The 13,861-nt window shown below is 42.3% G+C and overlaps 1 long non-coding RNA gene across 1 annotated transcript; it reads left to right on the forward strand.

The window, feature by feature from the left end:
• Positions 1–91: 91 nt before the first annotated feature.
• Positions 92–13,281, forward strand: LOC112997184 (uncharacterized). Its single transcript, XR_010391024.1, has 6 exons — positions 92–147; positions 1,050–1,559; positions 1,868–2,033; positions 6,451–6,504; positions 9,178–9,353; positions 12,706–13,281. It is a non-coding gene; the product is annotated as an uncharacterized LOC112997184 (long non-coding RNA).
• Positions 13,282–13,861: the final 580 nt, after the last annotated feature.

Consider the following 13,861-nt stretch of genomic DNA (forward strand, 5'->3'; position numbering starts at 1 on the left):
CCTTCCCGTCTTCGTTTTTTCCTCTCTCTCCTGCCGATCCCTCTCCGCTCGTCTTCACCCCAGCCGGGGAGGGCTCATTGGCTGCGCCGCTGCCCGTCTCCCCCCGTCTCCGCGCCCCCCCCGGCGCAGGGACTTCCCCCAAAGATGGTGGGCAGCGCCGCGGCGGCAGCACCCCGCGCCGCCGAGGCTGCTCCGCCCGGGCCGCGCCGGGGCGGGCGGGGGAGATCGATCGAACTTGGCGTGAGGCGGGCGGGCGCGCGGCGCTGGCGTCTGCCGGGCGCGGGGCTGCGGGCGCAGGGAGCTCCCCGGCCTCACGTGGGCCGGCGGCGGCGGCTGCAGCGGCCCCTTTAAAGCTGCATCGCCTCGGCGTGTGTGCGAGCGCGGGGGGCGCGCGGCGCTGGGGCGGGGCGGGGCGGGGCGGGGGGCGCGAGCCGGGGTCCCGCGCGCCGCCGGCCGAGGCGGGAAAGGGCGGGCGCGAGCGGCGCCTCGCGCGGGGCGGGGCGGGGCGGGGCGGGGGGAGCGGCGGGGGCCGCCGGGCCTGTCCCTCGGCGGGGCGCGGCAGGGCACCGGGGTGCGGGGGCGGCCCCCCCCCAGGGGCAGGGGGCGGAGAGGCCCCAGGGCACGGCGCCCCTCGCGTCCCCCGGCGCCGAGGCCCCGCACCCACCCGCCCGCGGCGCCTCCACGCGAAGGAAGCCGAGGCCGGGTTCATCCCCCACGGGGCAGCGTCAAGGCTCTCCAGACCCCCCCGAAGGGAAGGACCCCAGTAACGTCTCCCCGTTTCATCTGTCCCACTGGAAAAGACAGGCGGGGAGTCTCTGCCTGATGCCGCGTTGCCCCCAGCGCGTGGGTAGCCGGAGGTGGCCTCGCGGTGACCGCAGCGGGCGGCGGGCGTTGGCGCATGGGCCAGCGTCGCTGCCACCCACCTCTCGGCCGAGCACCAGCTCTTGTTTTGCCCCTGGCTCGTCCGTGCAGAGGGAGATACTGTGCTGCTGCCGCCAAGCGTGGGTCTCTCCTGTGTTAACCCTGCACCCGTCTCCTTCACTCCACAGATCCTGCAGCTCTTTTCTCTTTTTGCCGCTTTGAGACTCAGAGAACTGTACAAAATGGAGACAGAAAAGAGACATTAGGTCACCCCAGTCCATCTCCCAGGCTCAGGGAAGACTGCTCTTCACTTGATGTCTCCCCTTCCTCTGATTTCAGCAGGACACCTTCCCCTGGTCCCCCCTCTGCCTTCTCTTTTTTTGCTTAATCTCAGACTCTGGTGGTTTTTTGGTCTATGTTCAGTTGAGTTAGGGATAATATCAAAAGCACTTGGTTCTGCATTTGTAAAATAACCAGTGACGCTGGCTGTAGCATGTTGTGAGCACTCATGTAAGTAAGACATGGTGGCAATCAGATCACTGCACACACGCTAATGAAGAACATGACAGATTGAAACCGCTGCTCTCAAAGGAAGCCAAAAGCACACGTGAAGCACTGGACATCACATTCATCAAGCAGGACCTGCTGAACATTTGCATGCCCTCAGTAGCACATCCGTGTCTCCTGCTTACTCCCAGGTAAATGCATTGGTTGATAGATGTCGTGGGTCCCTTTACGAGAATGATTCCCAGAAGATGGGAGTCTATTCCAGTTCAGGCAGGGGTAGGGATCAGGCTGCGGGGGGCCTGGTAATGTCTCCTGTTTTGGCTGAGATGGCAGTTGTCACTTGATCTCTCTATTTAAAGAAATGGTTATCTGTGGTGGTCCCTGGGGTATAAAGGCCATCTTTAGATATAACACTTTTCAAGTTCAAAGCACTTCACAAATACTATCTGTGAATTTCTGTAACATCCCTCTGAAATAGGATTGTTTTCTCCTCTTACAGATGTGGAAATCTAAAAATCAGGGAAAGCAACTGACCCAGCTCATCTAGGCAAGAAGTTTCAGCCCCAGAATTAAAATCATGAGCAATACCTGGGCTTTAACCACTGTAGAGCACTCTTCTCTGATATGTCCTTTGAAAGCGTAATAGACCTGAGAGCTGCAGACAGGTATCTGAAGTTTTGACATCCAAAATACTTGTGAAAAGCATGTTCCTATAAACTAAAAATTTGTCTTTCCGCTTGCAAGCTACTTTTCTCTGACTACTCTACCTACCTCCAGCCCATTGCTAACACACCCTCCAGACAGTTCTGCTGTCCTCTCCCTTTTATGTCCTTTCTTGGTGGCCTTGCTTGCTTTCTGTTCACCTGCTGCCACAAAGTTCTTCTTGTCCCTGCAGCTGTATTCCAGGCTGACTGCCACCTGCCACACTGACAGCTGATGATGTGCTGAAAAAAATTATGAAAATATTATGTTTAATATTACAGATGTTAGCACAAGAGAAGAGATAAAATAGCCAGGGATAGGAGAATGAGCATGGCATGAAAGCATGGAATGAGCATGAGAATGAGCAATGTGGCAGAATCTCGTTTTCATAAGCAGCCAGTAGGATGGATATATAATCCCCAAGACAAATGGTGCTTACTTGCCCCATATCAAAATGGGAAATCTAGTTATAATCTAAAATGCATATATGCTAACAGACAAATAACTTTCATCATCATCCACATTTGTCCTTCTGGAGCCCAAAACACCCATATTATTATTAGCATTTTTGTTACCCACTTTACTTTTTGCTTGGACAATCGTCTCATGATAAGATTCGTGGATATAAATAGGACAGCAGCTGTCCTGTATAGATTTTGGAGAACCTCAAAGAGACTCCATCCCAGATAATCTTTCTTGTGTTTTACAGTGAGCCCAGTCTATCCTAGGTCAAAATTGTAGGAGTTTAGTTGGCTTTATGTGGATATTCATTTCAAGCAAATAGTTTATATAGTTTGCTAGGGATGCTCAGTGACTCAGGTTAATGAGTTCCATGGTAACCGAAGTCGTGCCAGATGCTTTCCCAAACCTTCCCTAACTAAATACAACCAATATTCTGCAGCATAATCTGCTACATGTTTCAACAATTTATAGTCGTTTGGAACACTAGGGGATTCTGAGTACTATCTACCTGAGCAGGACAAGGTAATGATTTATAATTAGATAATATGTTCCCATTGTAATGTCAAATACTGGATTAGAAAAAGGCTATGGAATTTGGGACACAACGTTCTCGCAGGGAACCCATGGCATTAGCATTAAGTCATGGCAAAATCCACACTGGGACTCGGTTGGCTCAAATTTCACCCTAGATGTACTAAGCTGACTTTATCGCTTTTGTAATTCCTATTTCTAATTGCAATGGAGAAGTTCAGTCAGTGAGTTTCTAGAAGTTACTGTGGTTCTGTCAATACCAACAAAACCAGATCATTACTGACAACAAATACTTCCAATTGCATGTTGTAGCTTTTCTTTTTTCTGTTTTTTTCTTCATAAAACAGAGAGGACACAATTAACTGAACTTTATGTTAATGTCAGCATTTTGATTAGCTAACCTGATTAATTCTACAGTAGACAGTTTACAGATAGAGTGATAGTGGGGAGAGACAAAAGCAAAGATGAAAAGGGATTCAGGGAGAAGATGAAACAACAGATAGCAGGAGTCAAGAGGAAAGCACAGTGTCAAAAGAGGAAGAATGAATGCAGACAGCTTCATGTACTTTATAAAGCAGGTCAAAAGGACATTAGTTAAGATTTGATTAAATTATAAGTGTGCACAGAACAAACTACTAAAGCTCTCCTATTTACCTTTCATTGCCATGCAATAAAATGGAATAAAATGAACATAAAATGAAATTAAAAGGCAGCAGATAAAAGATACTTTAACAAATTTTTTTTTACACAATTTAGAGTTAATCTACAAAGCTCCCTTCTACACAGTATTCTTGGCAAAAATAGTTCTCTGTTTTTAAAATCTTGAAATTCTTTATGAATTAGAATAACAAATGCAAATTCATTAGACTAACTAGGAAAAAGCTGTTGGGGGGATTAATATTCATGGTTCATGGTAAAAAGTGGCTACTGTGTGCCTTGAGGAAGACCTTTCTCCTCATGCATGACAGGAGCTTACGGTATGTCTCACCTCTCTGAAAGTTTTTATACTGATCAGTATTAGAGCCAGAATACGAGATTAAATGATTCATTCATTTTTGTTACTCAGTTTTTTGCTAAGAACAGTCAACGGGTGACATCCTGGAACTACAGAAATGTAAGGCAAGTTCATCACCTTTGTCACAGGAACTAGGGTTTTACCCAATACATTTTAGGAGAAGAATAATATGATCTAGCATATGGGAATATGTTCTAGCACATGGATGGATGATCAAGAATTGTACAGGAACAGGGTCAAAGAGGAAAGTTGTTAATGAATATAAGTCATTACTCCATTACTGCAGACTAATTTAACTTTAGGTAGCAGAAGCGATTTCCTGCAAAAACTTTTATTAGAACTGAATATAGACCATTATAGTAATTAACTATATGCATTACAATTGCACAACTAAGACACAAATGTGGAAACAGTCAGCACGTACAAATGCCTTCATTTTTCCTGGGTTTGGGATATTTTCAGAGTGCATACTTCTAGTTCTCCTAAGAGCCAGGGGGCTGGGTTATTATAGTCCCATAATGTCAGAAACAATTTATATTGCATTCTGTGTTCTGATTAACTGTATGCTAGGCACTGCTGGCACAATGCAGCCCTTCAATTCTTATTTAAACCTGTACTTTTGCTGTGTTCACCTATATTTATTACTTAAGGAAACAGTAAATCGAATCAAAAAGTAATGGTATCCCATATACACTGCTAATAAAGTGAATCCTCTCTCTCTTCTTTTTTCATACCTGCATACACAGATTTCAGGCAATCTTGGGAAGTATATCCAGTTCAAAATCATTTCAAACTCTGTGCATAAGCCGACCACTGAATACTTTTATTTCTGTATATGATGACCAAAACATATTCTTCTTAAAGACAATCTCTTTTAAGTAGTGAATAATCACATAACTTTGCCAATAGAAGGTCTATTTTCCTCCCAATGTGAGTTTATATAATGCCATAACTCAGTTCACCTCAGTTCAGACCTGTAATAGTGTCTTCTAGTGACAATGTCCTTGGAAAACAGGACATTGATTCTTAGAAAAGAATGTATAGACAATAAGAATTTTCACTTTTCACTAAAGCTTAGGGATTTCAGATTTGCTCTGTTCCACTTCCAGATCAGAGAGAGAGCAAGTGAGAAAGTCCTAGCTTCCCCAAAGCCAGTAGTCACAAAGTTTAAGCCTTGTGGCTGTCATTCGGTTCACTGTTAAGTTCAAAGGACCTATGGTTTTACTTCCCAAGGGAGCACTCGGAGCACTAGGCTAGGTAATCAGCCTCACTCTCTCATTAGAGCTTGTTCTCTCCATATAAATAAGATATTCATTAATACAGGAAGAAGCTTAGATTAAACAGGAATGTTAAGGTGTCTCTCCCTTAGTCCTGGGAAATATATTCTCTCTGGATTGCTGGTCTCTCTTTTACTTTGTCACTACCCAAGAAATGTCACCTTGAATGTGAAAAAATTTCCTTACACAACTTCCATGAAAATGAAGTATTTCCTCAAAAGAAAGCAGTACACAATAGCATACATGGTAAAAATGAGCAGCTATTAAAACTTTTCTTTTTAGCTAGAGACTTAACCTACCATCCAATTCAAACAGCATCTCAAGGTCTAACAAGACAGTAATTGGAAGAAAAAGGCAAATGATGCTAACAAGCTGTTAATAGAGGGAATTTACAGAACAGTCCAGCATCTGAGAAGACAGTAGAGCAGCATCATAACGAAGAAAAGACATATCCTACTGTAACATCACAGTCTAACCCACAGGCAGGAAGTTTTGACCCTTGTATACTAAAAGACCTAACACACAGCCTTTAAATCATATTTTGTCTTATCACAAAGGACTTGCATTGTCCATCTGCACAGAGATGAATTTCACCTAACGTGGTTTGTTTTATTGATTTCAGTGGGATTAACCGAGAGTATAAAGATGACCACAGTTGTACACTTGCACTGATATGAATAACACAATGTGGTTCTGATAATCTGCAGTGTTCGGGAGACAAGCAAATCCTGCAAAAAACCAGTGGTTTATTTGAAAAGAGAAGCATTTTCAGTCTCATATTAACAGTGTATCTAATATTAAGAGACGTATTCTCATGCTTTATAAAACTTATTTTCTAATTAAAAGTTGTTTGGCTTTGTAACTCACACCTTGTAGGAAGTGTGCTGGATCTTGATAATTATGGTATAAAATTGACTGATTATCTGATTGTTATTTCAGCACAACAGAAGGCGTAAGAAGTAAAAAGAAATGCAAAAGTGTTTTATAATAGCAATTCTCACCGATAGCAATTTTCCAGTAGATCTGATACAGCCACTATAGAGCAAACTGAAGTCAACTGACAGTAGATTTACTCTCCTTAACTACCTTTTGCAGACTCCTCAGAAGTAGCCCATGAGGCCCAAGGAATCCACAGACCTGGTTTGCAGGGTGAGAGATACTTACTATCATCTGTTAAATGTTGTTTTAGTATCAGTCTGTCTTGAAACTGCTCTTGAACATGTAATCTGCTAGAATCCTGTTTTTATATGAATTCTGTTGTGTACCCATAAGCACTCAAAAATAGCTAAGCACTCAAGCACTAGTGTGAAAGTAAGATCCCTGCTATCTCTAAATGTCAATTTGGGGGAAGTTTTTTGTTAGAGCATCCTCCCTGTGATGACCAAGCACTGCGTTGTATATGCACCATTCATTTCACCAAGTTCAAAAGCAGACTTCACAGTACAATTGACTCTGGCAAAGTCAAGCGAGAACTACCCATCTATCTGGTGCTGGTAATTAAACGGTTCTTAGGATTGCTTTTCTAATATACTGGGCCAAATCTTCATCCACTGTAAAGTATCTTAGATCATTGAAATTATTTCTACTGTGGAGTAGCACAAATGGATGCTATTTGACTTTTCTGCAATATGAATGCAATCATCATGTTTTGTAGGACACACAGATTCTGATCAAGGCCCACATACCACTACATGATTTTTGAATTTGGTTTCACTACTTTCACCCTTCCATGTATATTGTTTAGGAGTTAGATAGCCGGCACAACAATTCTTCTGGGCATCCCTTAAGACTAAATTTTGGACAGAAATTTCATTTGAAAATGATTCTATAATCTTGAATTAAAAATGTATTTTTACTATTTAGCTCAGTTGCATATATACCCCCTGCAGAAGCATGTTTCCAGAGTGCAAAATTAAACTGAAAAAAGAAGCACTGTGATATTTTCTTTTTACTTCCAATTGTATAAGGAAATCTTGAAAGACTGTTTATTCTTTAAATGGTTATTTTATCTTTTACATAGGGATAGGGTTATCAAACCTGATTGTTCCCCTTTCTACTGGAGGCCCCTCTGGTGCTATGGAGAACTGTTTAAGACATCAACCCATGACTAAGAATAGCGGGTGCTCATTCTTTGAGAAAGAAAGATTCTTTGACTTTTCTGGTAGGCCATTTGAGATAATCATTTGTGTATCCTAACAAATGCAACACAATAAATGTAAATCAAATAAAATCCTTCCCTTCAATGCATCAGCCACTATTTCCTTGGAACTTGTGATGCACTAGCCTAGAGTTTAATCTAAAAAGTATTACATTCATCAACGATCATTCTGTTGACTTCAGTGGTCTTTGAATAAAGCTACTAATAGCCTATTTTGTTCTTTATATATCCACATTATTGAGGTGTGAGGGAGGCTAGGGAACAACTGGAGAGGCAGGACTAGTATTTTTTGTTTAAAAAAATCTCGTAAGGTATTAGTTCTCCATACATCAGAAAGTACAAAATAGAAGAGTGTAGGCATTCTTTTTTGGAGGGGGGAAAGCAGCAGAGAGATCGCCTCATAGTTCTGCCTTGGAAACTGTTTATGTAAAGATCACTCCATTTCAAAAACACTAGCTCTACCTCCCATACCTAGGTTATGACTCTCAGACTCACTCCAAGCAGCATCCTACTCCACAATTAGTTACCCAGGGATTAACCAGTTAATTAAATCTCCAAAAGCAAGACAATTCAGAGTTGACCTTAACACCTTCCTGTTAATCAGCTCTGCACAGTTATCAGAAGGGGTACCTGAGAAGTATCCAGTCTTGAACAATGTTTCTTTGGGGCTGCAATGCTTTAAGTATGATGTAGTGAGTTAAGGAGGAAATGCAAACACATATTTTTAGACTTAACTTTGAAATTTCTTGCTTTTGTGTTGCAAGGCAGACCTTACACATTACTTTGATGAACTGTTGTTATTTGCAATGTAATCGTGTATAATAATTAACTCCAACTGATCCACTGCAGTGCTTTAGCAAAGTATTGGGGCCTGTTAAATTGGACTATGAATACACAGTTGCTTTCCTTATTTCTAACATAATTATGCTGCTGCAGGAAAAAAAAAAGCAGATTAATGGAAAGGCGTTGCTAAATAGGGCTCCTTGGTGCTGTAAATTTCTGGAGTGCTGTTATAAGGTTTTGAAGTACTAAATATATATATGAAAAGCGACATGCTGGAAATCTTTTGGAAAGTATTTGTTTCCATTATTCTTTAGGGAAACATTCTGCTGTCAAAGGTGAAAGCCAATGACAGCAGCACCGAAGGGTATGTTTTCGCTGCAGGCTTATTTGTAGCTGTAGGGCACTTCATTCCACCCAGCCTTGCACAAGCCTTTATGCCCAGACAGTCATGAACTTTGAACCTGGCTTTGCCGTTGGAGCTCAGCTGAACTTTAAGTAGAGCAGCACTCCTAAAGTTTTCAGTGAGGAGTTTGGCTTTAAGGCACACGTGAAACCATGTGTTTCCTATATATATCCAGTTGGATTAGGGATTCAGTTTGGAGGATTTGGAGGATAACTATCTCTTTTGTGGACTTACTAACATAATGAGAATGTGAAAAGCAAATAAATCAAATCTCTGTGGTAAGCAAGAAGGAGATGGGACATTATTCCAATTCTCTGTGAATTAGGCCATAATGACCATAGTCTTTCAAGAGCTGTTTATTTCCTGGACCCCGTAGTTTCTGAATTGTTTGTCTCACTTGGCTCTTGCCAGAAACTACCTGCCAGTTTATATACCTCTAGTCAGGATTTAATTCTTCATTCAACATGCTCTTTTTCAGAAGAACTCTGAAGGATGTCACCTCAGCAGCAAGCTATGTTGTTGTAAATATATGGCCCAGACTGCTGAAACTCTAATTGCCGGGGGCCCTCTCAGTTCCTGTCCAGTCAGCAGTCTGTGGGAAATCCTCGTGCAGACAAACAACAGCCTGCTAGCCCAGTGCTGCTGCTCTACGAGGTCAGTTCATGTGGGACTTCTGGGGAAAGGACCCTGTGTGACTAGGAGAAGGGAGAGGCTTGGGGATGACACTGTAATTCAGGAGGGTGACATCTCCTGAGTTCAGGAAAGACAGGAAATTCAGGTGTAATTCAGGAAAGGCAGAAATTGTTCTAAAACATGCCATGAAACAATATATACAGAAACTTAAGTCAGTGACAATAACAGCCTGGGAAATACCTTTGCAATCCTACTGTCAACCCAGGTAAATGTTGGGCTGTGATGGACGTGCTTCCACAGCAGCAGGGAAGGATGCGTGTGTGCTCATGTGCTCCAGATACATCTGCTGTTCTAGCTCAGGCCTCCTTGACTGCAGTGCAAGATTTGCTTGAATTCAAACAGCTATTTCACATTGGCAATGACATTGGGAACTTCATAAGCATGCTGAGATTTGCATTCAAAACAAGGCCAGAATCCAGCTGTTTTACTTGTTCTCAGTGAATGCATTTTCCATACTTTGCACAATAATGAATTGAAAATCGACTAATTTCTACATACAGTCAGTATGAAATATATGTACCAACTTTTTCAAAAAACCTTTTAGAGATTCTTCCTGTATTTCTCATATTTATGAAGGGTCTTTGATCAAATAACAAAGTCCCCATAACTTTACACTCCCATATGCCTTCATTATGATGCATTTCAAAGAAGCTGATATTGATCTTCTAAAATAGATACATGAAAATAATTCTTTTCTCTGAATTATAGCTGTAAGCTAAAAACCCAAATATCAGCTGACAGCACTTCTCACATCTGTCAGCAAAGTTGATTTTTGATGACAAAATATAACTAAAATTTCCAAAATTGGTTCATCAGGGAAGATCTACTCTCTCAATTTAGCTGGTGTTCATCAAAAGGCTTTTGCTGAATTAGCGAGGTTTTGGAACGTACAAGACCATTTTGGCTACTCCAGCCAAAAGGAGACTGAATGACAGCTCTCAATAGCAACAGTATTTTTCCAAGTTCACAGACTGCCTCAATGTCTTCAGACCATTAGGCCTAGAAATACAAAAATGTAGCCTTGAGAGAAAGTCCTGGCCTTGTGTGCACTGAATAAGAAACCCTCGCTCACTTGAGTGGATGTCAGACTGGACTCCAAGTCATTACGTAGGATATATAACTATCTAGTATGAAGTCGCTTCATTTCAGTCTATCTTCTGTCCCCTTTCCTCTCTTTCCTGCAACCACCTCTCCACACTTTTAACCTGATTTTTCTCATTGCATGTATGTATCATGCTCTGCTTGCCCTGAGACTTACTCCAAAATCGTGTTTGCTGTACGTGTCCAGTGCAGAGTGTAAGACTTTCTCACAGACTCACTAATAGTCTTCAAAATATTAAAACTATATAGCTTAAAACGACGTATGCAAGAAGACAGAGGAAGCATTATTATAATATTATTTTGATTAATCTGTGATCATCACATCTGAAAAACATGCAGTATATATATGTATACATTCCCCATAAGAGGAAATCTATTTCCAATTCAGGAGGTGGAATGCTTCCAGCTGCCCCCGAAATGAAATAGTTCCCAGCAGCTCTGTAGAAACAGCACTATGGAGTCCCATGGATCTCTGGATTATATGTATCAAACATAGTCCTTTAAAGATCAGAAATGTGCTTTCAAGCTCTCAGTTCTGCAAACTCATTTGAGAACCTCAGAGTCAAATTATATTTCTCCCCTCCCGATCTCACAAGCAAGAAAAGTCTTTGCAGGCTAAACAAGGCCCTCAATGGTGTCTGTGTGGTACCGCTGCCCCAGTGACATCCTTGCAGCCTGAAACCTGTCAGCGGGGTTTATTGAGTGTAAAACACTCAAACTTCCAACACTCCTGGTTGAAGCTGCTCGTAGGAGTCCAGCGTGCACCCGCAAGCTATGTTGGCTCTTCCTGGCAGACAGAAGCAGGAGAGCAGTGAAAGCCTATTCTCGGTGCAAAAGCCAACACAACCACTTCTTAACCCTCCCTGCGAGCAGGACTGCCGAGTGAGAGCGTGCAGTGAACAGACTCCCCATGCTGGGCAAAACTGCTCAGGGAGGGGTGGGCATGTATCTTAGCTCTGTGACTTTGCCTTCTCTTCAGCAGAGTGGATGATTTGGGAAGGAAAGGCAGTTTCCCCAAAATGATTTGGAGATGAAAGGTACTTGGATCACAGAAGCAGCCCTGAGCAAGGAGCAGCATGGAAAGGAAAGCTGGTGCATACAGACATGACAGTATTCCCTACCACTGGAGCCAGGCAATCAGAAAACTGTCTCTACCTCCTCTTCCCTCCTCCCCCTCCTTGCCTAATGTTTTTCAGTGCTTCAGTCACAGATGGCTATTCTCCTCCACACAGGTTCTTCTCTAAAAAAGGAGGTTGAGCCAAATAACCTCACAAATTTTGAGGGTTCACTTTCATCTTCAATAGATTTTCCTGTCTAAGAAAGGATTATAAGCCTCAGGATCTGGCCCTACAATCTGTATGCCGAGTACTACAATCATACCATAAACAACAATTTAGGAAGCCCAAACAGAATTAGACACTTACAAGCTAAAGTTGTTTAATATTTAAGTATTTTGGTTGTCGAGAGATACACAGACACTAAGCACAGATTAACTGGATTTGGGAGTATAAAAATGACTGTAACTCAGCAAGGTCAGGGCTGAATGAAATGACTAGAAATCGATCAAATGTGCGAAGTACTGTGGGGAACAGGGCAGTTAATCATTTCAAAACTTTACTCTGTAAAATGTCCTGTACATGATCGATGACAGAGAAGATAATAAAACAAGCAGACCATACCTCTGCTCCCTACATAAATATGCTGAAATTGTGTTTGGTCTGATTAATTCAGCACAACTTGGGTTGCTAATTAATATTTTTTTAAATCAAAAACTGGAAAAGTTAGTTCTATTGTACATTGTTATTTCTTAGGAAATTTCCTCTTACTCTCTGAATGTATCTGGCTAATACTCCTTATTACGGACTGGAGTGATGTAACTTTGGGGGAAGCTAGGGAGGGACCATACTTCATCCAGACTTCTAAAACCTGTATGGATTTTAAGTGCATATGCTTTCGGTGCATGAAATGCTAACTGCCTGGCATCCCTTTGTTGGCAGTGGGATATGCACTTACAAGCCCCTTTCCCTCCTAGCATCAAGGGATTAACAATGTACTGATTCTTTGAGCCTCAGGGCCTGATTCTGCACCACTGAAGTCAATAGAAGCGTTGTTATTGACCTCAATGGGCACAGGCTCCAACCCTCAAAGAACACATTATGTGATACACATTTTTAAAAAAAGGCTTAGCTTTTTTCTTTTTTTTTCTTTGCAGAGCCAGGAATGAGTGACTGACTGATGTAAAGAAAATGAAATAGAGATGTGAAAAACAAACCCTGATTCCCCAGTTAGGCATGGGAACTACACACATCTGAGTACTAACTAACTCTACATCTGAGCACACAATAAAAGCAGAAAGAATAACTGCACTGAGTAACTGCATTTTGCATTACCTCTAAGCTGTGAATAACACCCTCTGAAATTTAGTCTCTAATTCAGGCACCTGAAAACAATTTAAATCAGTGAAAGCAGCTGAAGCGCTATACCTATGAGAAGTCTGGTTACTTTGTGGTCAAACATGGACACAGGAGCCTATCTTTAAGCATCTAGATTAGAGAATTTTGACCACTGTCTGCTCAGAGCAACTCTTCTGGTTTCTCTGACACCCCTTCGTCTCCCACCAGGAGCTCCGTGCTTAATTGTCATGGTCACAGAAACATGAGAGATTTTGCTAAGGGCAAATGGCATGAAACTGAATGAGACCTAAGGCTATTCTTGTAACTGTTTACCACTATGTATTCAGAGATGCAAACAAGTTAATGAGGGCATGTAATAAAATACATACTTTGTAACCAAATATAGGCTTTGTCTATGCTTTTCCCTTACAAGCTGTAGCATTAGTAACAAACTCTTCCATTTTTTTCAAAACTTAAATCTATAAATGGAACAGCAGAGCCTGCATATACGATTCATGTGAAAAACCCTCAAGAGGAATTAGAGGCAATGGCACTATTCACCTTACATATTGAATGAATGAATGAAGTATTGGCTCGCTGGGGTTCCTAAGTGGGACTACTCACCCCAGTCACATGCCGTTGTTTCTGCTCCTCATCTGGGTGATTTGCAAACACACCAGCTCTTTCAGATCGGCTTTCTGAACACTTCCTGTGAGAATGCTTATTTGCTTGATTCCTTATGATATCTTATTTGCCGCAAACAGTCTTGGGGAAAAAAATAGATTATTCTGTCACCCACATGTGTAAAGGAAGGCTTCACTAGCACTTCCAGCCTGGAGCTGAGCACGGCAGCAGACACACTATTTAGAGAGGGGGGAAACGCTGCAGAAGTCTCCTCATGCAAGTAGGGCTTAGAGCATCAACACCCAGACACAGAGACGTTTTGTAAAAGCAAACCCCAAAACATTTTCTCAA

Source organism: Dromaius novaehollandiae, chromosome 11, assembly GCF_036370855.1.
Source record: "Dromaius novaehollandiae isolate bDroNov1 chromosome 11, bDroNov1.hap1, whole genome shotgun sequence".
Taxonomy (NCBI): domain Eukaryota; kingdom Metazoa; phylum Chordata; class Aves; order Casuariiformes; family Dromaiidae; genus Dromaius; species Dromaius novaehollandiae.